The sequence below is a fragment of the Lonchura striata genome, chromosome 7 (assembly GCF_046129695.1).
Source record: "Lonchura striata isolate bLonStr1 chromosome 7, bLonStr1.mat, whole genome shotgun sequence".
Classification (NCBI taxonomy): domain Eukaryota; kingdom Metazoa; phylum Chordata; class Aves; order Passeriformes; family Estrildidae; genus Lonchura; species Lonchura striata.
In genome coordinates, this window is record NC_134609.1 from 7,085,001 (window position 1) to 7,108,979 (window position 23,979).

The window sequence follows — 23,979 nt, forward strand, 5'->3', positions numbered from 1 at the left end:
TTTAACACTGGTGAGATAATTTCCTGTGTACACAGAAAAGGAAAGAAAGACTGTTCAACATTTCTGACTGGCCTATTTTGAGTACTTGATTCTACAGCATTAATGCTACACTGGCGCTGGTTTGGCATTAGATTAGAAATGAAGTAATAAATTAGGTGTAATATTATAGACTCATCATGAAAAGGGATGCAAAGCTATGTGCTGTAACTCTGAGGCTGAGCTCTCCATTTTAGGTTGGTGAGTGAAAGTTGAAATTTCAATCAGAAAGTAATGAAAAAAAATATCCTCAATTGAAATGAGCTGAATGCTAGAGAGTTACCTGCAAAAAACAAACAAACAAACAAACAAAAAAACCCCAAAAACAAACAAACAAACAAAAAAACCCCCAAACAATCCAAAAACCAAACGTATAACCTTATACAGGTCTTGTGTTGTTCATGGTTTTAGCAGGAGTGAAGGTACCAATATCAGTAAGCACTACTTGTTACAAAGTGAAAATTTGATTAGCACTTTTAAACAGCAAGATCTTAATTCTGAAGGTAAATTAATTTTAACTTGGGTATCCTAAGAAACTATATTTTCTCTTTATCTGCAGGGAACTTGGGATTTGTGCCAGCTACCTCCAGAACTCAAATCTAACAAACTCTCAAATCCATATCTAAGTACATTCACTGCAACATATTCATTAAATGTTAGCCTTGAAACAGCCCCATAGGAAGGGATGAGAGATAACCTTTTCCTTTCAAGAAAAAATCTTGTTACATGTTCCTTTGTATTGACAATTTACAAGTATGACAAACCAATCCTATTACAAACTTTATCTATTTTTCTTTTATTTCCAAGATGGATAAAGTCAGTCACTAACCAAATTCACTACCTAAATCTCATCAGTTCTCTGTGTATGAGCACTAACTTTCCTTGCTGAATGATTCAGTTTTAGAATTTATTATAACTATTCTAAGTTTCTCCAAGACTTTCTACTGTTGCAAAAATACACCCAGTATGCCAACCTGTAATACATTTATATTATATACTAATAATAATTAAAATTACATATGAACATTCTTTTTTAGCATATTAATTTTTGATACAATCTGAATATACATGTTTTAACTTGAGTTTTCTAAGTATAACAGAAAGATAAATATGAAGGCCATTCTTCCTCCCTCCCCAAACTTAAATTTCAGTATGGATATATAGGAAAAAATTATCTGGGTAATAGAGGCTGACAGCTAAAAATCTATGGTGATATTTTAGACAATGAGCTCACTGAATAAAACTTATGATAAAAGGGTAAAGCTGTCTAAGACTGTGATCCTCTGACAGTAATCTTCCTGCCTGATGGCTGCCTGACTTTTGCTGATGTGTGAAAGGGATAAGAAGCTAAGAGACAGTCCCCTAAGGAGCAGAAGTCCCACAGGAGAGAAACTTGATAGCTGGTGGAGAGAAAAAAAACCCTAAATGATTTGAAACATTTAATCTCTATTTTACATTAGTCCACTGTTGAGGACATTTCTACTAAAATGCATCATGGCACTGAATAAAATAGTATCATAGTAATAGGATGTGAAATTATGGGCCAAACAGCTAGGCCTAAACAAGATGAACTCTTGCCATAAACACATGTGAAAGCTTGCAGATCTGAGATATAAAGCTAAAGATTTGAGCAAAGTGCTCCTGGGCAGCAAGGACTGCACATGGCCCTGAATGCTGTGGTACCCCAGCAACTGAGTCGTAGTAGAGAATAGCAATGAGCAGCTCTTGGCAGAAAAAAAGCAGGGAAGCAGCAGGCATTTTAAAATAAACTCTTTCCCTTCCCCCCAAATCACCACATCATGTCTAAAATGAAGGGGGCTGGCACCCCACAGAGCACCTGTGGTTTTTTTTGTCATCTATTGTTCAATACAGAAGGGCACAGGCCAAAAATGACACTCATCACTAAGCCAAACATACCCAGCTCAGTTATAACTTCAAGAGCCACTTACCCCCAAAAGCAGCCTAGCAGCTACTGGTTTCTGAACACAGAAAGCTCTGCCCTTGGTACCAAAAATGAAAATTAAAGAGAGCTTGAGGACAGCAAGACAAATTAGGCACCAGTGAGTATGAACAGACAAACCTTCATAGCACAATGAGGCAGAACAATTTTCCCCTTTATTCTTGCACTGGGAAGAAACTTTGGAACCCAATATCCCCTCTCTGTGTGCTTTTGCTCAAGACAGAACCCTGATGTCAGTGAGTGCTTCTCCTGGCACGGTGAATGAGGGCAGCAGGGAGAATCCACCATGGATGGGACAGCACCAGCAGCAGTGACCCATGCAGCCACCAGAAAATGAATGGCAATGGAGTAACATCAAAGAAACCAACTGCAAAAGCACTGAAAGAAAATTCCAGTGGAACAGCTGGAGGGTTTTAAACCTTTTCAGTACTCTGCACGTTTAGGTGGTGCAAAGTCTCTTTATGGCACCCTTGCCAGCTAGTGCCTCAGTACTGAAGCAGCTACTGGTATTGGCTGGAACAGAGATAGTTTTCTTCCTGCTAGCTGTACTTTGGATTCAAAAGTATGAGAATCATGTTGATAACACCCTGATGTCGCAGTTGTTGCTAAGTAGTGCACAACACCACTGAACTTACAGTTAAACCCACCTGAGTGCTAGGTACTGACACCTCAAAGTTAAGATCTGAAACTTCATCTACCATCAAGTAAGTCTTTATGCCACTTTTGCTTACTGAAAATCACAGCTTCAAGCATTTCCAACTTCCACTACACATCTTAGGGATGCAAAAAGCTTCAAAGCATAAAGAACAAAAGCTTAAAAATTGAAAAATATTACAACCGTATGGTGATTTGTTTTTTTAACTAGATAACATTTTTTCCAAAAGAATTTTGTTTTGGTGAAGTTTTTTCCCCAGTGCTTAGGTTTCCACATCCATTCTTGCAGAATATAAACTATTTGCCAGGTCCTAGGGACCCTTCTCTTCCTAGACACCCTATGGAAAAGCACAGATTTCCCACAGGAAGTATTATTAATGGAATTGGTAAGGCTGGAAAGGATCACTGGTGGGGTCACCTACTGAAGCAGAATCACAGGATTGCCTCCAGCTGGTTCTCTGACAGAACTTGTGAGTTCCACAACTCTGTATGAGAGCCTAAAATGTATGTGTGGGACATGGTGTAGTATCCTACTCCAGAATGATGTCTCACTCCTTTTTTCTATCTAAATTTTTGGCTGCTTTTTGGCACTTCTCTACGTCTTTTCTGAGTCTGTTACCTTCCCTTCTTGTCCTTATTTTTTATTCTAAATCTTATAACCACACACAGTTCTGCACTGTTAAAATGTCTTTGCTAACGTATTCCCCCCCACCCCCCCATCATCAGTATGAAAAATCTTCCAAAGTGAAACTTCCATTCTGCCTTTATTCTTCTTGCACTGTGACCTTCCATTTCTGCAAAATCCATGCTGAGCTGAGCTTCCCAGCTCTCCTGAGGCCCTTGCTCAGCCATGGTTTTTGCTGTCAACTGCAGGAACCAGAGGGAAGGATATTTAGATACAAATTTTCCTGCAGTTACTGTAGAGTTTATCAAGGATCCTTTAGGATGTATACATATATAGGGATCAATCCAAAGACCATTAAGTGCAATAGGCCTTGGATAAGTGACATCATCGTTTTATATGTAACTCCATAAAGGCAGTTTCTGAGAAGTTTATTCCATAAAAACATTATAGCTTTATAAAGCAACAACATTCTTTAATTCTGCTTTAGTAATTCCTTAGCTGATGAGGGCTGTTATTCCCAAGATCCTAAGCATCACTAACATATAATAACATCCTAATTTCCCAGCTGATGTTTTATTTGCTCTCCGAGCTTGCATTGCTCCTATCAACAAAGCACTGTCACTGGAATTTCTCCCAATATCTTGCTCAATTGCTGGTATTGAACATTCCACTCAAATCTCAAGCTAACCTCAGAGCTGCCAAAGAGCATTTGACAGTTACTTTTGATGGCTACATTGTCAGGAGCTTGCAGCAAGTCAAGCAATATCACAATTAAATGCCATTTCTTTTGACTGCTACTGTTTTAACCAGGGTGCATTTATGGATTTTTTTTTTTTTTTACAAAAATGTGGTGACAGCAGTGACAGGAAAACCACAGAAAATTATTTTTAATAACTTGAAATGTATTTTGCTTTTCATACACTTAAATAGAAAAGTGATGTTCTGCCTGGAGGGCTCTGAAGGGTGAGGACTCGGAGGGTAAGGACAAGGGCTTAGTCAGATGCAGAGATGTGACAAGAGACACTGTGTTCCCACTGAAGTAGTACAGTTTGTGAACAAGACTCTGCAGGCACAGGACTGTGTATTTATGCACTGACTTCTCTTTGTTCCAAGGCTCACCTTTCCCCAGGCCAGCATTCAGGGGTGTGACAAAAGGAGAGCCTGACAGACCGTCCTTCACACGAGCGGCGTGCGCTCCCCTTGGAGCCACCTCCACCCACAGCTCCCAGCTGTGTGGGGGATCGAAAGACTGGGTACCTTTGTGCACATTTCTTGTTCTGCTGATTTCCCCAGCCTGCTCTGTGAGCCAGTGGTACTCTGAGACAGAGATCTGGCCTGGTGTGCTCTGTCCCTCACCTCTATGGGCGCACTGGCGTGCCCCACCTTGTCACAAAACCTCCCCTTCACTCAGGTCCCCAGCACAGAAAGGGCACCTTTGCTCACCACAACGACTACAGCACTCGTGTCTAGGCTGGACAAATGATCAGAGGGAAAACCAGAGGTAGAAAAGTGAATATGGTGACTGTAAGTAGCCCCACTGTTCCTTTAATCCTGCAGTCTTTTTGGCAGCGAGAGGGAGAGCAGCCTGTTGCTCACAGTGAGCGGGGCAGGTGCTCAGAGGCTCCCAAGGCGAGCAGCAGCGCTGGGACAGTGAACACGTCTAGCAGGGCGCTCCCAGCACTCACCCACGGGCAGGGATCTACTCCAGGAGCCTGGCTGCAGCTTGGCAGCAGCTGCCAAAGCTGAGCTGCTCAAATGCCAGCTTGTCTGGTGTGACTGCTGGGACTCTGTGAGCCTCACACAGCCCGGTGCTGCAGAAGGACTGAAGGAGGGCATTTCAATCTTTAGCAATTGACATATTGCATGACATCAATAATACATCCTAATCGTGTTCCCAGTTAAAAGAAAGCTCTTGCAGTGCTTGAATTCCTCATTATAGCACAAGAATTTCTCATTCTTGTATTCCTCTTCCTGGCCTCCCCTAACAGATAACATACGAAACCAAATATATAGTCCAATCTCTGTGTGAATATATTTAGGTGGATTTTGAACATGTGCAAATTGCAGCTCAAAGGGATATAAACACATGTTTAAAGGCAAGCAGGTATATGTACAAGCTGTGTAGACATTGTACTATCCTTCAGGAGAAGATAAACTGGCCACTCTCTCCTTTACTAAAATACACATTTTGTACTAATAGCATTTTAAATTTCAAAATCCTTTACATGGGCTGATTTTTTTTTTTTTTTCAAGAGTGAAGCACGATAATTGTCAGGAAAAAACCATAAACTTGACACTTCAAAAGAATGCATGGTTATATGAAACCATACAGTGTAACAAAATTTCTTATAATCTACAGAATAATATGAAATTAAACGCAGCAATAGGAAAAGTATTTTCAGAATGACACATATAATGACTTTAAAGTTAAAAGTGACTTTAAAAATAAAATAAATACCAAATTATCTCTGACCCTGAGGAGGTTATTGAGAAGATGGAGCCAGCAGTGCAGAGCAGAAGGAGCAAACAGACAATAATTGAGACAAGTTTCCCACTGGTGAGGAAGAACCTCTTCCCAAAAGGACAGCTGAGTGCTGGGCCAGGCTGCCCAGTGAGCCCATGCTGTGTCCATCTCTGGAATCACAGAATCACAGAACATCCTGAGCTGCACAGGACCCACAAGGATCATCGAGTCCAGCTCCTGGCCCTGCAGAAGACAAGCCCCAAGGACCACATGCCCAAGGGCACTGTCCAAATGCTTCCTGAACTCAGCCAGCCTTGGAGTTCTGACCATTGCCCTGGGAAGCTGTTCCACTGCTCAACCACCCTCTGTGTAAAGAACCTTTTCCTGATATCCAGCCTAAACCTGCCCTGTCAGTGCCACCACAGAGCAGAGATCGGTGCCTGCCCCTCCTCTTCCCTCAGGAGGAAGCTGTGACTGCAGCGAGGTCTCCCCTCAGTTCCTCCTCTCCAGCTGAACTGACCAAGGCACCTCAGCCTCTCCTCACACAGCTTTTTTCCTCTCAAGGCCCTTCCCCATCCTCATGGCCTCCTTTGGACACTCTCCAACAGTTTTATGTCTCTTTCATACTGTGGTGCCCAAAGCTGCACACATCACACCAATGCAGAGCAGAGCAGGACAGTCACTGGAGGTTTTTGGCACTCAACCAGTTGACTGTGGAGCTCCTGAATTATTTTCTGACTGCATGAAAGGGAGCAGCTTTATACAGTCACTCTATGACAAGCTGAAGGACAGATTACACCAATGTCAAACGTTTCCAACAAAAGCCTGTCAGGTGGCACCAGTAATAAACATTTCTCCACAGACTGCCTGGGTGGGTCTTATGAGCCAGAAGCTGTCATACACAATAGTGATTCCAATGGCACAGGGCAGCTTCTGATGTGCTTTGTAACATTTTTGGTCATGATTTTTATCTAAAAAAACTGCAAATGGAAATACCGTGCCAGAAGCAAGCACTACCTCTGGTTCATCACAACGTTTTAGCACAAAGCTCACTTTGGAAGCAGTAATGGCCAAGTGTTTTCTGACTCACGCTTTACACGACAGCCCTTTCTGCATCATTTAGCCTCACATCTTTTAAAAATATTCACATTACTTTCTGTGGCAGTCATGACGGACAGCTCATAGCTTGAGGTCCTGAGCCTTGAACAAACACTGCTGAAACACCACAGCTCTGAGTACAGCTTAATGAAAGGAATAAGCAGACTTGAAGAGGCTGAAGAGAACACCTCACACAAAAGCAGCTGAATAGCAATAATTTGGCCTACTTGGGCTTGCCTGTGACCCAGTTTTCTTTCCTGCCTGGGTGAGACATATTTTGAAGAGCTTGGGTAGCACTGAGAGACCGAGGGCGGGCTGGCGGCGAGGCAGGAGGCAGCAGCTGCTGCACTGCCCTGAAAGCAAAAGGGGAAAGAACACCAAAGAACACACTGCAGAAGAACGTGCTGCTTCCAATCCCAAGGCTGTGGACAAAGGGTGAGAGTTCATGGACATGTCTTTACGGTTGCAACTGAAATTCCACACAAAAAGGCTTCTCTGCTGGCCAACCTGATGACTCTGGCTCTAAGGCATTGCTTTCTCCCCTACATCCGAAGTTACTAATTTAAAAATACCTTAATATTTTCCAGCAACTTTAGATAATTATGTCATCAATTCAGGAAAAATCCAGTTTGCAAAATTATCAAGAAAGCATTTAGGTAAAATCTCTGCACATCTTAACTGTCTTTGAAGTTTTCCTTTGGTGTCAGGTATTGCAAAAGCCAAAGAAAACATATTGCAATTCCACGTTGCTCTTCATAAATCCTCTTTGACAGCTTCTATCTGTTTTGCCTCTCTGAGCAGGACTAGAGAGGAGATTATTTCAGATGACCCCTTTCTACTCATCACCTTAGGGGTATACATCTCATATCAACTCTAAGAAACAATCAGAAAACAACATGATTTTTCAAGTTGCCTACATATTGCTACCATCAATTTATTTTTTAACAATATTGTCAGAGAATGCAGAGGTGATATGCAAAAGTGGTAGCTATGAACTAAGATAAATGAACTTAATAAAATGTTCCTAAGTTAAGGATTTACAGATTACTCAGTTGCTAGCAATAAATAAGACACCCACTCTCAGCTTAGATGCTTTTCCTCTAAACCAGTTTTGTTTATATATGTGATATATATCAGAAATATATATAAATATATGTTTATACTATGTTAATAATATGGGAGCCCTGTTCAAGAACCTTCCAGAATGACATTCCTCAACTCCCAATTCTTCTCACTTGCAGCATTTATTAAATCTTACTGGATATTTCCACCTTGTTTAGACTCATTTTTGAATTGGAAACATTTAAAAAGTATTTTTTTAAGAATTAATCTGTGGAATCTACCTGTGAGGAGTCTTGTGCAGAGTAATTCAAGACTTGCTAGAAATAGTGGGATTGATTCTGGTCGACTTTGCACTGTGCAAGAAAATTAAAGCATTGTAACAGAGTAGAAACACAAGAATTGTCATTCAGGTGTGAGGTGTCCCTCATATTTTTTCTCAAATGGCTCTTATTGAATTAAAAATCAATTTCCAGGTACTCTTGATTTTGGCACAAGGAACATCAAATGTTCCAATAATGCAGAATTAGATCTTATAAAATACAGACAAGAGAATCAGCTCTCACATGTGTTCCAATAGGTAAATCCTTTGATCATGCCTATTGGGAAACAACAGATTTCAGCTCACTAAGAGTATTTTCGCAAATGCAATGGCACTCTTTGCCTAAAGGAGATGTTTTCTCAGGCAGAGGCTTGTGAATCCTCTAACCAGACATTTTGCAAGGAATCAGAAATGCTTACAAGGATGCTCTCTGAATACATGGTGTTTTTATGTTCACCTGTTTCCTGCTCCATGTTTTATTGTTATCTGGCTCACAATGGAATTATCTACTAAGTCATTCCTTCTCTAAATTTTTTTCTTTGTTTTTAACCTTTTGACAAAACAGCATCATACCCCAGATATTCTGAAATCAGCCTAAATTTGCAAAACTTTATGAGCCAAACTATGTCCTGCAATGATTGCTCACCTCTATTAGTTGAATTTACAGAGAGAATCATGACTGACATCTCCATCAAATGCTGTGAATATCTTCAAATTCATCCAGTCATTGAGGCCATTTATGTTGACCTTCAGTAAATGACTGTGTTAAAGTGTGTATTTTTACTTCAGTGGATTCAAAAGCATAAGCCAGTCACTAGGAGATCATTTAGGGGTAACTCCTGCAGTACATTTGTAGCTTACTATCAGATTTATCATAATTTTTAATAAAGACCAGTATGAATGCTAAAAAAAATATATATATATATATCCAAAACTTATTTATGGTAACCGAGGCCAAATTGTTGAAAAGAACCCGAATTATTTTTAGTAGAATAATTTTATGACACTGAGAACAGTTTACTCGATAAGTTCTGAGGCCAGGATAGAGAGGAGTTAATGGCCAATTCTTCTCTCTGAAGTCCTTCTCACAGAAAAAAAAATGTTTTAAATAGTTAAGAAATATACAGGGATTTTTCAAGAGTCCTTAAGTTTTATTGTGTTGATAAAAGCTAAAGGAACTTTGGAAATGCCTCTGAAAGAATCTCTTTACAACTTTACAACTAACATCCAATAGCACAAAGATATCTGAAACACACTCCAGATGCAAAATCAAAATTTACCCTGGATCAAACCTTACCCTTTTACACTTTCTAGCTCGTTAGGCTCAGTACCAGGAAAGGTGTCTGGGAAAGGAAATAGAACAGTGAAATCATCCTCCCATCAGGGTGTTTTGAAAGTCTGTGTAAATTCTGAATCCCATTGCTTCCTCAACTATCTTGTTTAAGTTTGTGTGGTCTATGTGCTGCAATTGCATACACATGCTAGGATTTTCCCCAAAGCTTCCACAATGGTTAAAGAAAATTCAGTTCTTGTTAATTAATCTTTAATATGAGATGGGTTGAAATTGACAGAACAAGTTTGTGGCTGGCTAGGTACAAGTGGTATAAAGCCCTCACCCATGAATAATGGAGCAGAAACATCTGAGATAAAGAAAGCTTCAAAGTTTAAATCTCTGTCTAGGGACATTTGGGTTTGCTGCCTTTTTTTTCTTTTTTTTTTTCTATATTACACTTCCAAAGCCTAAGAATAAGCATTTTTAGATAACAATTAAGAGACACATACAAGTATTCATCTACTTTAGGGAATTAGCTAGAGAGAGGGATTAAATGATTAAAGATAAGAAAGAAGGATTTGAAGAAATGGAGAAGACTTGATTTCTCAGAGTGCCCCACATACATGCTGGCCACTTCTTCCAATGCTGAAATGCAACAGACTTCTGCTTGCATGTTTGCAACTTCAGTAAATTCAGTGTTGCCATTGAGGAAGAGATGCTGAATAACATGCACACAACATGGACAAATATTACCTTGTCTTAAAGACTGACTGGAGGCACCCAATATGGGCTAAACTCCAGGATTTTGCAGTAGACATTATCAGGTTTTTATGCAGACATACACACCTCTCTGTCAGTCTTTCTGAAGTGCTTCTGTTCCTGTGAGCTAAATCTCCTCTGGCAGTATTCCATGACTAATAATTAGAGCAAGTTTAGGTGATGAAGCAAGTACCCAGGAAGAAAGCTCATCCCTAGTACAATCAAAATAAGCAGTGCATTTCCTGAGAAAAGTCAGTGGTCCAAAAAAACACTGGGCTTTTTCCAGGGGAATTGAATATTTTACTACCTGGAAAGCCTCTCGGGTTTAGCAGAAACAAAATAAATTATGCCAAACATCTCTCTTAAAAAAAAAAAAAAAAAAAGTAGCACTTTCTTTTTCTAAATAAACTCCCAAACATTGGTCAAGCAGCTCATGTACCCATGAGTGTTCAAGGCATGCACTGGTCCAGCATGACACCCCACTGTACCTTACTCTGCTTCTCTAACATTACTCTTATTTTTCTCACATAAATTACAAATGCCCTTGAAGGCAAAGCATCAAACAAAACTAAGTTCTGTGGGTATCCAGGAGGATATAATCTGACTTTTTAATGTCTTCTAGATTGCCTTATCCCAATATGTTCTATCTGCCTAGTTTACAAAACAAAAAGAGAACTTGCTTTTATTATTCACTGCTGCACTCCAGATGAAAATGCAGGTCTCTGGAATAATGCAATGATTTACTTTGAAGTACTATATGAACTTTATTTCGACCTTTCCAAATGAGAGCTTTGCCTAGTGTTAAAATTACCAAATGTCTAACCAGATTTCTAATAACCTTTATCTTCTTTTTATTTGTACAGAAAAATAGCATCCTTATATCTTATAACAACTAATTATAATTATTTAAAGATCTTGTACAAGAACCTTACCACAGAGATGCTGCTCTTAAGGAAATATTAAAAACCCCTCATAGTTTTGAAGCCATGTATATTTATCTTTCATTCAAAGATCTGGTATCCACTGTCTTTTAAAAAAGTATTTAATAAACATCTGCAGTAACTTCTAATACTGGGGTTAATTCTGAAGCTTATAGAAAATATATTTAGTTTTGCATTTAAGAATTCAATGAAATATTTTTGCTTGATTTGCAATAAAGCTGGATCATTTTGATATAAAAGTTATCTTTTCAGGACCTATGAAGTCAACATAGCCCAGAAACTTTTTTTGAGGTTAGAATTTGCTTTATTTCCTATCAACAACAACTTTTATTTATGATATAGGTTTATTCAGTACCAAAATATTGTCCCTAGCCCAGTTTATATTATGGATTCCAGTGAAAAACTACTGGCTGAAGAACTCTGTAATCTCATAAGACCTCTTCAAAGACAAGAAACAAAACTGTCTCCTCCGCCCTAACAGGCACAAACTACTCTTTTCATACCCTAAAACTAGAGATTGAACAACACAATCAAATGCAAACAACTTCTTTTTGTAAGACAGCATGAAATACAAGGGATTTTGCATATTCAAAAATATTCAGATATGAAATGAGGCAAAAACTTTTGTATGTTAATCAAATAGCCAAATGTCAGCAACAGCTCTGCTATTTAACAGATCATGGAAACTGCAGTGAAAGAGGGGAAAAATGTCTAAATAAACCCAAAAGCCAAACTGTACCCTCTAAAACCTTCCCTACTGAAAGGCTTCAAGTCTATGGGAAACTATAAAGGCCGCCATTAAATGAATTTTTATATATATTTATATAAATGTAAAATAATGCCTAAGCATTTCTCTCTGGGCCACTGAATACTCTGACACGCTCCAAAAAAATTTCCTCTCCACAGAAAAACACAGCACTGAAAAAAAAAATTAGAAAATTATAACCATGTATCATGAAAGATACTAAAAAAAAAAAAATAGCCTAAATTGTAGAAATTATTACCATGCAATAAAACACAGAGCTGTCTAAGTGAAGTGCCAGGGGAGGAGAAATTTAGACAAATGCTACACTGGAAACATTTGGTTTTTGTTGCTATTTCTGTGATGTTAACATCCATTACAATTTTTTTTTTCTCTAATGAGCAGCAATTATCATGAATAAGAAAGTGGAATTATTTGAGAAATGCAGATAATCAATTCACCAGGTTTACCTGCAATGCATGATGAACCACTTGGATTGTATCAAATAGCTTTACTCTCTGTTAATTTAAAAAAAAAAAGTGAGCTCCCAACCCCCACCTCCATATTAACTGAAAAGGGAGTAAGCCCTAAGTTAATATATTTTACTGAAAATTGCTCTTTACATATATCTAGAGATACTTATACTGTCTCATATCCTAAAGATTTTTAACTTAACAGTTACTGTACTCAGGTAAGATTGGAATCTCCTTCCTGTTTCTCTTTTTTTTTGAATGCAAATCCCTTTTCCAAATTGGCTATTAATTTGTATGACCTTTTCAATATTTTTTGAAGAGCAGGCTGATTAACTCAGATTGTGTCAAAATATTTGACTGAAGAAAGGAGTGAATTAACTTCAGTTGTATCAACAGAAGTAAAATTCAGTCTGTCTCCAAGTCTGCCCCTGCAACAGATTTTCTATCTGCCAAGTCCAAGACTTTGTTTACTCCCCACGCAGGTGAATATATTAATGACACATGATTAATTCCTCAGTAGAGAATCCCAGGGATAAATGCCACAAGAGCAGTGATTCCCATAATTCTGCTGCTACTCCACCTGAACTTAGGAGGAACTCAGCTGACAAGCAGACAAAATTCAGTTCATGATTCAGGGAGTGATGCTTTATACTGAGGACTTCAGTTCAGACTTTATCCATTTAGCTCTAGTTAAGACATCATTCTGGTAGCATGAGCAGTGGCATCTGATTAGCCCAGTTTTGATATTTTAAACACAAATCACTGATTTATTTTTTTTTTTCTAACAGCTAACTTGGTGTAAGAGAATGCAACAGAGGAAGTAAGGATTTGAGATTATAAATAGAAAACACACACACCAAAGAAAGGTAATTATGTTCTCTGAAATTTTACTCAACTGCTGCTAAGAGTAGGAGCAACCTGGATACAGTGAGTGTCCAGATTTTTACACAGCCAGGGTTAACAGTTCTCTGTTGACTCCACTGAATGGCAGATTTTAGTACCTCTGAAGTGGGGAAATGGCTCAAGCCAAGTAACCAGTGAAAGATATGCACTCCCTGGTTTATGGAACTTTTTAGTAAGTCTTGGCAAGTGGTATCTATAACAATCCTTCCAATAATACACTTGATAAAGATCATAATATTTAAAGATTTGTGGAAGGCACAGTGACAATAGTTAAACACTGATATTTATGCAAATTATTGTACCACACTGGAACACTACATCTTCAGTAAAAAAAATGTAAAGCAAACAATCCTACCACCTCCTCCCAAAAAAATTAAGATATAAAATTTCAGTCAAAGCTCCAGAACTTTTCACTGTTAAGAAAAAAACAAACAAGCAAACAAGCAACAACTGGTGAAAGTATTTAGCTTTGACAGTTAAGATGAGATTTTTCAAGGAGCCTAATGAATGCTCCAGCTGCATTTTGGATTAAATTAAGTGGCTAATTTATGTTGTGCTTCTTTGTTAGCTGTTAGTGATGGGCAAGCCCAGCAGCATGGATGCAGAACAGCAGTAATGGACTTTGCATGACATTATTATTCACCAGTAAATGAGGCCAGGGACAGCCCAATACTGCTGTCACTTAAAGCTGTATTAAAGTGCCTGACATGGGCAAGTTTAACTAGACACTGAGATGGCAGCTCCCAGAGTGATCACTGGTAGTGTGTGGTTAGGAATGGCAAGATTCAAACCAAAGGAGTCCTTTTCAGCAGTAGAAATGCCAAAATCTGCCAACAGTTTTTTTAAAAGATTACCTATTAACTTCCTTTCAAATAATTACATCTTAGATGCTCCTAGTGTTTATTTCTTCCATCACAAAGCAAACTGTTCTCCTTACTCTTTGCAAGGCTTAACAAAAGAGACTGAGTACAAATGTCCAAGTCAGTCAGTATTTTCTCAGACACCTTGTTCCCTGTTATGGCTTAGACTTCATGATGAATAAAAAGAATAAGTTATGGGACATAAAATATGAAAGAGAACTGCAGGCACTGTGCTTGTTCCCAGTTGATCACATTCTTACTCAAAACCAACAAACCTGAGAGGAAAATATTGCACTCCTGCTATTACTGGATCAGTCTGGATCTTTTATTTTAGTTTGAGGTCAAGATAGATATATACCTCTATATTTGCAGTGTCAAACCCACACTGTCTGAACAACACCTAACTCTAACAATAAACTCTTGGGAGCATTGAACATGTATTGTGCTTAATGTCCTGGACTCTCACTCAGGCTCCCACATGCTACATAAAGCAAATAAACAACTAAAAGGATCTAAAACATTTGAGGAAAAGCAGCAATACATTAGTCTTTCCACCTCAAGCTCAGTGGGTATTTGCTGGGATGTACTTCACACAGATAGAGTTTCAAGTTCAGAGAAAGCTGACTAGAAGATAAAAGGTCCTGATAACCTTCAAAGCTCTGCATTGCTGTTGAAAAATGCTCACTTCCCACAAAGGCCTCCAATGGATTAGCAGCTTTGTGGTGTGCAAGCCCTCCCCATGGCCTTTCATTACATTTCATAGTCACTTAAGCCTTTTCCTAATAAAAAGACAATGCCAAGGGTGAGATTATGAAATACCCCAAAGTTAAGTTGATAACAGTTTAATTAAATGTTGCTCCCTAACAACATTTCTGGCATGGTTCTGGCAATAAAAAGAAGTGAATGTTGCAATTGCTTCCTTTGCTTTTCCCATGACACTGCCTTTCAGAGGATGCTGCAGAAGGTCTGGTTACATGACATGGTTGCTAAATTCAGTTTTACACTGAGCAAAAAGAACTCATTTTAACTTTGGGTTTGGTATAGAGAAGGCACTGTATGATCAGATTCTGTCTGCTGCTTTTAATTAAAATAATGGGCACAGGTCCTCAAAGGGACTAAGTGAGCACAGCTCTGCTGAAGTGAATATTTTCCAAGCCTTCCCTCAAAGTCAACAGCAAAAACTTCCCATTAAATCCAACTGTGCATTCTGTGGAGATGCACATCTCTGTACAGAGGAAGTTCATGGCACTTCTAAGCAGGATTCATTCACTTAATCAAGACAATAAATGCACATTTCTCTTCTGTAGTTATTCTCTTGGATGCTGCTTCATTCCTTTATGCTGCAAGTAATGGCTCTAAGTGCCACAACCTTGCTTTCACCCTACAAGTTACCTGTGATAGATAATCAGATAAATGGTTTCCTAGTATCTTCTCTATGATAACTCTTTCTACAGTGCTATATTTTTAATATATTATTTCCATCTGTAAACCAGCTCTGATTCAACTTCATCTTGGAAATTTCACTTTGACAAGGGCTTGGGGTCAGTGCCTCATCATCTGCTGTTGTTGAAAGAGGCAATGTGTGGCATGTACCAAAACATACAAAACATCAGCTATTTTCTGTGGAAGACATGGAGAGGAGTGGGTAATTTTACATTACCCCTTAAAACCGGACTGCTCTTATGGCTGTGAATTATATGACACAATAATTGTGTCTGTTAAAACTCCATACATCCTTCTAGTAGACTTTCAGCAGAATTATCCCTTACAACACCCCAAAATAAGGATACACTTAGATTGTGTTAAATGAGTAATACATGAGGGTATATAGGAGTTTTACTAGGGCAAATTGGATTACCTAAACTAAATTTTAAAAAGTCATAATGTCATAGAAATTAAATAAAGAAAAAAGATGAGTTCATTTTCAAAAATAGAAATGTCAATAAAAATATAGACAAGAAGCACTTGATCGCATGAGAAGCAAAATTAATTAATTCCCAATGTGACAATTTGCCATAGTACATTTATTAGGCAGTGTACAAAGCCATGAACTCTGACTCAGCCATCCCATATCATGCACAGAACAGCCTTAAAAACATTTCTCACATCTGCAAAAACCGCAGCTTGCAGCAGTAGCCCATGGCATCATAGATCTCACCCACAGTGGAGCAACCTCCTGATCCCCAAGGCACATTTTATTGATGTTTCTCCCCAGACCAACACTCATTTTCTGACTCAGCTGCAGCACTTACCGATTTGTCTCCTCAGCAAAACTGCTGGCTTCACTTTTGCCATGAGAACCATCATTCCCAGACTTGGCTTTTAGGGTAACAACAGGAAACAACCCCTTTTCCTCTACAGCAACAGAATCACAGTGTTCCATAGGACCACTGCTGCCTTTTCCAGCTGCCTCCTAACCAACAACTGAAGGGGTTTCTTTTTTTGAAGAGGCCCTGAACTTTCCTGTTTTTAACTTTACCTTTCCTGCCCATATCAGCTTCTGCCTTAAACGATTTGGCATAAAACCACAGGTCAACAGGAGGGCTGACTGCGTTTTCCAGCCCTGATCCGTGGCACTCCATGCTGAGCAAACAGCACTGGGAAGCAATCCAGCAGACATGAGTGTTTTTCAGACACTACTTGTCTCCTCCCTAAGAAGCTGCAATTTAGCAGTAGGTGCAGAAAGGCACAGCAGCGAAGAGAAGGGCTCAGGCACTTCATACACTGTATTTTGGACGATAGAACGTTATTTCTTCACTGTATTCATAACAAATGCTTTTGAAAACACCAAGTGCAACACTAACAGCTAAACATAAATGGCATTTGATTATTTTATGAAGGTACCCCTGTGGTTTTGAACGCAGCTTCAGTTGTTTATTTACCCACCATCAGACAGACTAGGCAGAACAGACACCGATGTGTGTGGCAAGTGGGTGAGCAGCTGAGCTCAGCTCCTGAGCATGGCACTTGTGCCTCTTTGGGCAGGTGGAGGAATACGAGCACGGCTGCCACAGCAGCTCTCACACACACACTGCTCTCTCTAGTAGTGGTGTTTGACTGATCCATCTCAGGAGCTGAGGTCTTCTAATTCAGTGACATTAAACTAATGAACTGTGCAACTTCTTACCTGTGCGATACTTTGGATTTTTAGAACAGTAACAAACTTATTACACAAGAATGATTAAATTTACAGCAAGAAACCATTTTTCTCTGTAATACTTCCTGAAGTGGTTCCTTTCCGCTTTTTGTTCCACAAAAATACCCCCAAGAAGCAGAGCACCCACAACATGATGGTTCATATTAACAGCATTCTTAAGGAAAGGAACATTAATTTCATACATTGCTATACGTGTGCCTAGACAAAATGGGATGGATCATTATACAATGCATGATTAGATCAGTGAGTTAGATTGGAACAAACTAGAAGTAGTGTGTTTTTGTATAACAAATGTAAAAAAATGTGTGTGTACATGCTTTAGTGAAAATAGAAAACTAGAAAAGGTTACAGAAATAAAGGAGGAAACTATACACTGGATAGCTGGTTTAGGTATTCACACAGACAAAAGGAATTTGGGAGATCAGTAATTTTCCATTTACAACTCTTGAATTGTAGTTTTGTTCATGAAACTTTGGATTTTGGAACTGATTCCTCTGACATTTTCTGTCATGAATTAAGATTTATTTTAGCTTATACATTTAGCCACTTAACAATTTTTCATAAGATACAGGGGCATTTGTCAGCATTTATCTTTCAATTCCCCACAGTGTGAAACAAATCTTTGACAGATGCAATAATAAAAAGATGTGAATGCCATATTACATAAAGAAATCACAATAACATTATTTCTTCGGAATTATTATTAGAACTGTTAGCATCTATTGTGACACCTGGGATACAAAAATATGGTTTTCATATATTTTTTAAGCACTTATATTAATTTCAGATACAATTCTGTCAGCTTGTAAATGAAAATTATTATGTCATCTGAAATTACTTTTGTTCACTAACTATACAGTTTCAAATCAGTTTGCAACCACAAATTTTATTGCACTGCACAAGAGAAATCTCACATTAAAATCCAGGACTGCAGCAGAATCAAATTCTTTAAAAAGACATAGATCTCTTCCTGGTTAAGAAAGCAAAATTATGGTCAAAGTTCTGTTCTTGCCATCACTCTTTCAGTGAATTAATGCCCTCCTGCTACTCTGTTTCTGTTCTCACCTGTGCTCCAAGACCAGCTCACCTTTCCATGAAATCAGGCGGAGTCACGGCTCTGCAGGGCAATTCTGGCCTCTGACAGATCCCTCTGGGCTGTTCCCAGCTAAATGGGTCAGGCATGATCAAAGATGGCAGAGTTATTTTACCAAATATTTCTAACAAATTGCAGGAAAAAAAATTTAAAAATACCACAAGCAATGAACCTAACAAACAGTGTTGTCGCTAAAAGCACAAAAGGTTACCTTTGGTTTCCAAAATGGAAAGATCTTCTGTGAAAATGTTCTTCTGTTTGGCTAAATAAAAAATCACATAATTGCATTCAGCCTTCTTAGTGAATAAAATAACTTAATGCATAACCATTTGCTGAAGAGAATGAAAAATAAAGTTAATTCAAATTATGATGTCATTTTACATTCAAGTCAGATGATGGAAAGAAGTATCAATATTTGCTTTTCCTCTCTTACTTATTATAAAGATAAGAGAGGAAAGTAAAACTGGTATCTAAAGAAGCATTTCAATTATTTTAAAGTTATTAACAGTTTCATATAGTTCATGTATTTGGAATATATAATGCAGCTAAAGCAATTCAGACAATGTTAAAAGGAAAACAGCATAAGAGCAAGCAAAAACCCCTTTTCATAGATTTTTCAAAACTGAGGGTGGGAGTCAATCCTGACTTGTTAATTCACTTTTCATGTCCACGCTCCTCATTCAGGTTATTACAAAAGTATACATTAATAAAAGCACTTATGGAACAAAGTGTGTTTAAGTTTTTATTTAAAGCCAGACTTTATTTTGATGGAATTCTCTGAAATCTATAGCTCTTTTACTAAGGCTCTTTGAAGAGGAGGCTGCATTATGGGAGCTGTATCAAAAAAGATTGTTAAACTGCTTTGCACATCTTTGTGGCCATTAGAAATCTCAATACTTCCAGTTGGTCCTTTACATTTTTGCCTAAATACAGAATTTAATGTGAAACCAGGTACTAGGTGAGAAATTCTTGATATCACAAACATACAAGTATATAAGCAAAGGTGTCTAGAATAGGATAACTTCCTGGCATTTCAGTTGTGGTGATCTAATCTAAAACAATGGACTGCAACTCATTACTTTTAGAACTTGCTTTTGCATAAAGCTGATAAAATATTGTACTATAGGCCTGGATAACTACAAAGCTGCAGAGGGAAGTTTACATTAGAGTTATATCACATACTTTTTCTAGCAGTAAAATGACATAAATAAATAAGGACTAGTATAGCTTCGACAGGACAAGAAAAATAGGACTATCAAAACTAAGACTAAATTATTTTTGCCTACCCAGCATATAAGCAGAGAATTGAGTATCAATAACCAATTAATTGTCTGAATCACAAAATATCAGTTAGCAGAAAATACATTATTCCAGAGTATTTACAGAAAAATAACAAATTTTATCTAGATATAAGGAAAATCTTTTACCATTAGAACAGTCAAGCATTGGGACAGGTTGCCTGGGGAAGTTGTGCAGTCCAAGGTTTTTAAGATTAATCTGGATAAAGTCCTGAGCAGCCTGGTGGCACCTGAGTTGACCCTGCTTCGAACCTCAGGTTAGAGACCTTTAGATTCTACCCTGAATCATGCAGGGGTTCTGGGATGTCCATTTTACAAATACTTTTTAAGTAAGAAGGTAACGCACAGGCACACCAACTACTGCTCTAGAGGACAGAAGTTACAGACAACAGGGAACATAACTAAAAAAGTACATGTGGAAGTATAATAAGTGGCATAAAGCTTTAAATAAAATTTTAAAAGATTGAATTAGCACCTCCTTAAAGGTAAACAGGCAATAACTATTAAGTAATACTCTCAGATGTAAGACTGGAGAAAAGAATTGGAGAAAAATGATTTGTATGCTAGTAAATAATCTATTCTAGACCAAGAACCACTTCAAACATATTGCACAAAGAGGCCAGTGCATGAAGACAGAGGTAGCAAAGAGGGAAGGGATATCTACATTATTCTAACAATAATTTGTTAGAATTATTTGTTAGCTCCTTGCACTGCAGGGGTTGCACAATTAACTAAAAAACAGTTGGGAGATAAACATGAGGTCGGCAAAAAAACCCCCTCTGAAGAAACTGAAGGCTCTCATTTATTACTGGATTATAAAAGAAGTTCTAGGTTATAGCATAAAAGAAATGAGTTCTGAATAATAGATGCAGGTGTTCATATATGGCCTTATGAAAAATTTAGAAAATTTAACATTACAGACTTTTTTAAGGGAAAATAGTGAACATCGACACCAGAAGAAATGGTGCTACCAAAATAAGCAGGGAGTGAGCGATGGCTGCAGAGCTGTGACAAACGATGGAAGAGGAAAGGAAAACACCCAGAGGAAGTAAAGAGCTAAAAAGCTTTTCTTCAGAACAGTGACACAAGTAATGACAGGGAGAGACACACTCCTCTGAACAGCAGAAGACTTTGCAAGGAGGTTCATCAGCACAGCTGTGCTACCAACAAGAACATCCACAGTTTTTAGAACACTGAAAGCAAAACAAGGAAGGATAAGGTGAAGGTATCAAAGTGATTGAGCAAGCAATAAAGATGACAAAAGTGTAAATTAAATGATGGATGGTACACATCTTGGCTCCATAAAATGAGGAGTATAAAATGGGAGAAAAAATAATGTTACATCATGGGGAGTATTATGGGAAGATAATTCCCTGATAAGTGAATAATATACTGCTAGTTTCATGAATTTTTATTAGCATACTTTATTAAGAGAAAAAACACAAAAAATCTAAATTTAAGGGAGATTTAGGGAAATGGAGTATATTTCAGGGTTTGGGGAGGTTTAGGGAACATGTTTGTCACAGTTCCAAAAAGGGAGCACACACTATGTCCCATTTTTGCTAAACTAGCACCACCAGAACCAGGAGCACAGGCTGAACGTCCAGTAAGGTGTCTGGAGCACATTTCAATTCTGAATTCACAATTTTCCACAATAAGAGTTATACCTGCAAACTTTTAGGTGAGTTTCATTTTTTTTCCCCAAGGACTGTTCGACTTTCACCGAACATGGCTGAGCAGACTGAATGGGATGTTTACCAAACTGATGCATGGCCTACAGATGCTAAACCCAATCCACAAAGGTGTTGAGGCAATGAAACCATCAAAATAGCTGACACATGGGTACTAACACCTCTTAAAAAGTATAGAAAAAATTACAAATCACTTGAAAAACAAGGCAGTGTCATTACATTACTCACGCTTTGAGGAAACAACTCCTGACATAAAAGTTGGATAAAGCAGCATCAGTGCCAAGGCAGACATTTGAATTGTCTTTCAGCTGTCCTCTCTCCACATCAATTGCATCAGAGTCAAATAAGAACCTCTGACCCAGCACTGACAAGTAAGATATTGGCCACCCAAAGGAGTTCTCACGACTCACCACTTGCATTCAGCAAAAAATAAATGACAGAATTTCCATATTTTCCACGAGGTCTAAATGAATATTTTCACAGTTTTTTAGAACAAAAACTTGACTAGAACATATGCTTAAAAGTAATTTTTTGAAAAAACCCACATGAATACCTATTTAGCTTCAAAGAAACAGCATAATTTAAGACAATTACATCTACTTTTTCTCTCCAGTTCACCTTTAAGTAACTTAATGGAATAAATTTAAAGTGACTTGATTTTTTCTATAGAATTTCTATAGGATTCAGTCACCTTCTCCCACCAATGGTCAGCCATCTTATTTCAAGACAGGATTCACTACTAAATGAAAAAATGAGATCCTCTGGTACCACCTTACCTTGAAAACAAACTCCATCAGGCAAGAGAAGTTTTTAAAACACACATAGATTCACAAGAAAAAACTGACAAATAAAATATTTACTTGTTTTTGTAATTTTCTCTCCATCATTCATTAAACAAACACTCAACAGATGCCACTTTCTTGGTTTTGACTTAAGCACATTACCTAAAGTCAGAAGCATAAAAAAACTTAATGGAGCAAAATTCAGCAGAATCACAGTCTTACACTCTCACTGAGACAGGTTGTTAATTTGAGTTTAATAAAGTCTTGTATTTTTATGATACACTTCCTAACAATGTACTATAGGCAATTGTTTACAGCTCAACAATTTTAAAGGTCTACTCTGTCAGTCCACTGTAATGTACAAAATCTCCATCCCAGCCAGCTTTATATTCAGTGCATAGATTCTAGTTCACAGCCTCAAAGAAAAATATAGCACAGAAGACATCCAGACTTTTCTCATCAGCAGCAAATTGTCCTTATCTTGAAAGCAAATTTAAATTATTTGAAAGAGAGTAATGAGCACAGTGTAGAATAAACACAGAAAATGATGTATCTGGTATTTTTCATTAATATCCCATGCATGTATGTATTATAGTGATAAATACGTATTTTTGTTTTTCTAAAGCTGATTAACTGTATTTAACACTGCTGTATTCATTTTCTGAGCATTCATATTTTATGAGCTGGTAAAGTTAGTGTATATTGTGATTTCCATTTTTCAAATGCTGCAACACTTCTGGGTACAGGAGAGGGCATTATGATAATAAATGAGTAAAACTTCAGTGTGTGCATGCTGTACTCTCCATTAAAGCTAAACAGAACAGTTTGTGATACAACTGATTTGTAGTTTACTGCTGTAAACAGTAACACATTTAAACAGAGTAAGTTCATTGATCAGTAGATTTATGAAACTAACACAAAAAGAAGATCCACAGGGGTACATTAAAAAAGGAACACCAAACAATCAGGAAGGAACAAAAGAGAAAAGGTAGGGAGAAGATTAATGGAAGTTCAAGAGATACTCCTAGCTTTGCAAAATTGCACCAAATTATTTGTATATACTCAATTTTGTAACTACTGTTGAGAGGTTTATCGAGTTTTTTAGATTTAGGTAATTTGGAACCAATCAGAAAAAGGACAGGCTCACTTCACATGTCAAGTCTAGTCACACACTGGATCCTGATTTCAGGTTCTGTACATTGTATTAGCAATAACAGACATGATTTCAAAATATCCACTGACTTCCATGTGTTTTACTCAGAAATCAAGAGCAACACAAAATTCTTATTAAGTCCAACTGCAATTCTCAAAATATACACTCAACTAACACTCTGAAAACACCCAAAATCTTTGAAAGCATCAATTTTAAATACTCTTGTCTTGCACTGAGGTATTCAAGTCTTTACAGCCCTGAGGAACTTTAGCTCATGCACAGAGGACTGGCAAGAGCTGGAAGTGCACAAGGGAGGCCAGGCTTGGGCAGGCAGCCACCAGCACTGCCCTGTGGAACGCATCAGCTGCCTTCACTCCATGCTCCTTGCATTTCTTAAAACCTTGAATTTGGGTAACTAAGGTCATTATTTCAATGAGGAAACGCTTTACACACCTAGCAATTAACAGCAAGCTGTGGGAAGCTACTAATACAAGTAGTAACGTTCTCAATGGCAAATAAACTGCTTTTTCTCTTAGTTTCATCCCCTCTATAAACTGCTTGCTCCAATTTTGTCTAGCTTTTCTCTGTTACTTTGTATTTCACTATTGAGCAGTGAAGACCCTAAACTGTTTTAGG

At 37.9% G+C, this 23,979-nt stretch overlaps 1 protein-coding gene across 2 annotated transcripts in view; it reads right to left on the reverse strand.

Annotated features, from left to right (window-relative positions):
• NRG3 (neuregulin 3) overlaps positions 1-23,979 on the reverse strand; it is a 348,278-nt gene that overhangs the window by 41,692 nt on the left and 282,607 nt on the right. The window lies entirely within an intron of this gene.